Consider the following 4,219-nt stretch of genomic DNA (forward strand, 5'->3'; position numbering starts at 1 on the left):
AGAGAGGAGGAGAAGACAGAGAAGGGGATGGATAGATAGACATCATGCAGACCTGTTTCACCAATCATGAAGTGACCCCCCTGTAGGTGGGGATCCGGGGGCTGGAACTGGGATCCTTACACAGGTCCTTGTTCTCCGTGCCATGTGCACCTAACCTGCTGCACTACCACCAGACTCCCTTTTCCCTTTATTTTTATTAGATAGGACATGTTGGTATGCATGAGACCCCTTCTGTTTCATTTGGTTTAAATCCCCCCTGCTTAACACTATTCTATTTACATAACCACTTCATTCTATTTACATAACCACTGTTAACAAGTTCCACCCTCCCTCCAGGGCATTTGTGGTTCAGTGATAGGATTCTCACCTAATCTGCCCCCTCTGTCACACTCTGATGTTCGCCAGTCACTTTCCTCTCCACCCTCTCTATGTCACATCCTGTTTCCACCCTACTTGGCAAGTATATATAAAGACAGCATTGTGAGTTTTACTTTACCTAGAGTTTAGCTTAGCTCGGCTGCGTCCTGCATGAATAAAGAGATACTGCCTACAGCTCAACCAGGAGTCCCTGGTCGTCTGTTACCCGCCCGTGAAGCCAGCCCGGCGAAAACAACACGGACAGAGAAACTGAGAGAGGGCAGGGAGATAGAGGGAGAAAAATAGGCATCTGCAGACCTACTTCACCACGTATGAAGCACCCCACCGCAAGTGGGGAGAAGGGTCTCAAAACAGGTAATATGTGCTTAACCGGGGTGCCACTGCTCAGCCCCCACCCCCCCTCTCTCTCTCTCTTTCTCTCTCTCTCACACACACACACACACACACACACGAGTAACTGTGCAAACTTTCCACTAGGTAGACATATTACAATGTCTTGAACTACTCCTATGCTGTGAGCCTGTAAATACTTAAAATATTTTGTTTATTTATTTATTTATTTTGGATAGAGGCAGACAGGATTTGAGAGAGAATGGGGTGATGGGGGGGGAGAGAGAGACTTACAGCACTGCATCACCACTCATGATGACTCCCCCAACCCCCACCTCCTGCAGGCGGGAACTGGGAGCTTGAACCTGGGTCCCTGTGCCGGCTGCCTGGCCCCTGGTGAGCACTTTTTGCTGGTTGTGTCTTGGTGCTAGAGTCGTGTGTGTGTGTGTGTGTGCAATTCCACTACTCCAGGCTCATTTTCTAAATTTTAGAGAGAGAGAGAGATTACTGTCCATCTCTGATGCTCCCGTAAGGTGCCAGGCTCCATCCCAGGGCTGTGCTTGGTCAGGTGAACTCCCTGCCAGATGAATTAGCTCCTGGTACCCTCAACTCTGATTTCTGGCAGCACTATTCTTTCTTTCTTTCTTATTGGACAGAGACAGCCAGAAATTGAGAGGAAGGGGGAGATAGAGTGAGAAAGAGATAGAGAGTCACCCTCAGCCCAGCTTCACCACTCATGAAGCTTTCCTCTTGCAGGTGGGAACCAGTGGCTTGAACCTGCGTCCTTGCGCACTGTAATGTGTGCGCTTAACCAGGTGCACCACTGCCTGGGCCCTCTGGCAGCATGATTCCATTATAACGCTGTAGGGGCAGCCCCTTAGACACTGGGCTCTTGCATACCTTCTGGAAAATTCCATGGGTACGACCCTCAGGCTGGAAGGTATGGGTAACTTCTGACCTTGGGTTTTCAAACTACTTCCTCAGGTTTGTACTTCCTGACCTAGTGCGGCCTAGAGTCTCAGGCACTGTCACTGAGGTGACTTTGGCTGATTCAGTAGCTGTCTCCAGGCTCAATTTGGGGTTCTCAACAGCCCCCCCCTGTCATCTTGTTATTTCTGTTCTCCCCAGGGAAATGTATTTGCTATCACATGTCGGGTTCCTTGGGGGGAACGAGCTCCCACTTCTCTGTCTGGCCTGTTGGTCACCAGGAGACAGATGGAGAGCGGGGAATCATGGGCCAGCAGAGGCAGGAGCGAGTTCACTGAGGTGTCTTCCAGTGTACCGTGGTGGCAGACGATACACAAACCTCCTTAGGGTACCGTGGCAGAGGATGGTACCTTTTACTGTCGCAGTTACAAGTTTATAAAGGGGTAGCTGTGCAGGGGAAGTAGCCAGCTGGCCAATGAGACCAATATCTCCTTATAAGGGAAAGAGAGCAAGGTGATGAGAAGGTATGGATGGTGATGCAGGAACAAGAAATAGAAATATAAGGAAGGTGAAGCCCATCCGAGGGAGGAGGGATGGAGTGATGCGACAAGGCTGATAGGAAGGCTGGAGTTCTCTGGCCACATCTCGCTTGACCACAAGGCTGTCATGCCAAGGGGAGTCTGATAGACGAGCTTCCGGGGGGTCAACCATCCATGTTCAAACACGCATGAGATCCACAATCACATCTTAATTCTGTGTTGGCTATGGGTCTGGAGAATCACTCTTCCTTTTGCAATTCTGCCTGAGTGAGCTGGGGCCCTTCCCCACCACCCTGGTACCCCGAACCCCACCTTTGCGGTTTCTGCTGTAATCAGGGAGCTTTGTGTGCGTCTCACTAAGGACACCGATAAACTCTTAGGTTGCTGGGGCTAAGGCTCTACAAACTACCAGTTTCATTTGCAGAGAAATTCCTGGGCTTCTAGGTGTCTGCAGTCTTGGAGAGATGGGGCCCTGGGTGGCTCACACCTCCCATGGCTGTGCCCCTCCTGCCCCGCCTCTGCTCCTCTCAGTGCTAACTCACTGTGGGAGCAGTGCCTCAAGCCATACTGTGAATTTGTGATTATCTTTTTTTATATGTGGATATTTTGTTTCTCTATTTATTAGATAGAGACTTAATTTGGGGGTTCCTTAGGGAAGACTGTTGACTGGATGATTTGGGGAACCCCAAGAAAAGGGGGCTGAGGGGCCTGGTTTGGGGAGACCCTAAGGAGGGGTGTTGACTGCCTTAGGGTTACCTCAGGGAAGGGAACCGATAGGTTTGGGGGGAACCCCAGGGAAGAGTATTGGTCGACCTGGTGTGGGTGTACCTCTAGTGCAAGAAGGAGAGCTAACTGATCTGATTTTGGGGTTCCTCTGAGACGGTTGTTAGTGAGCTTGACTTGAGGTACCCCAGGGAGGGTGCTGACTGGCTGGGCCTGGGTTACAAGTGGGTCTGGGCAGTGGGTGGCAGGCCTGGGGGCACAGGCTTTGTCTCTCCATTGGGGGGGGAACTTACCCCCTGCCAGCTGGATGAGAGGCTGAGGACTGGGGACACTTGATGAGGAGACAAGACCCAGGCACCTCTTAAACTGCCTACCCCCTCATCCCTGTGCCAGTCTGGGCCCCAGGGAGAGGGGCAATCCCCAGGAAAGGGACCCTTCTCTCTCTGACCCAGGATGAAAGCAGCATGGGGTCTTGTCCCAGTCCCCCATTAGGCTCCCTGCTTAGCTCGAGGTGGTGGAGCTCACGACAACAGTCTGTCTCCTGCTTCCAGGGCTTGCAGGAACCATGGGCCCATGGAGAAGATGGGCCTTGTCCTGTCACCAAACCCTGGTGTGCCGGCTCCCAGCCCCCTGCAGCCACGAGAAACCACAGGACTCCAGGGCCCCGCGGCCCCCCTTTGCCTGACTCACAGGCTCTTTGGGAGATGGTGGTAGCATATCTCTCTCTCTCTCTCCTCACCCAGAATCTTAGCTTCTGTGTTTGGGGAGCGTCGTGTCCCTATCCCTCAGCCCAGAGTCTGTCTCCCAAGATATGAGACACACAGCCCATAAGAAAGAAAAAGCTACAGGTAGGAATTTTAAATGTGCCCAACCCCTGTGGAGAGCAGTCTGCAGAACTCTCAGAAGGCTAGAAATGGACCTACCCTATGACCCTGCAATTCCTCTCCTGGGGATCGATCCTAAGGAACCAAACACCACCATCCAAAAGGATCTGTGTACACCTGTGTTCACAGCAGCACAATTTGTAATAGCCAAAACCTGGAAGCAACCCAGGTGTCCAACATCAGATGAGTGGCTGAGCAAGTTGTGGTCTAGATACACAATGGAATACTACTCAGCTGTGAAGAATTATGAGTTCACCTTCTTCACCTCATCTTGGATGGAGCTTGAAGAAATCCTGTGAAGTGAGATCAGCCAGAAAGAGAAGGATGAAGATGGGATGATCCCACTCAGGGACAGAAGCTGAGAAACAAGAACAGAAGGAAGAAACACAAAGCAGAACATGGACTGGGTTTGGTGTGCTGCACCAAAGTGAAGGACTC

This window comes from Erinaceus europaeus, chromosome 21 (genome assembly GCF_950295315.1).
Source record: "Erinaceus europaeus chromosome 21, mEriEur2.1, whole genome shotgun sequence".
Taxonomy (NCBI): domain Eukaryota; kingdom Metazoa; phylum Chordata; class Mammalia; order Eulipotyphla; family Erinaceidae; genus Erinaceus; species Erinaceus europaeus.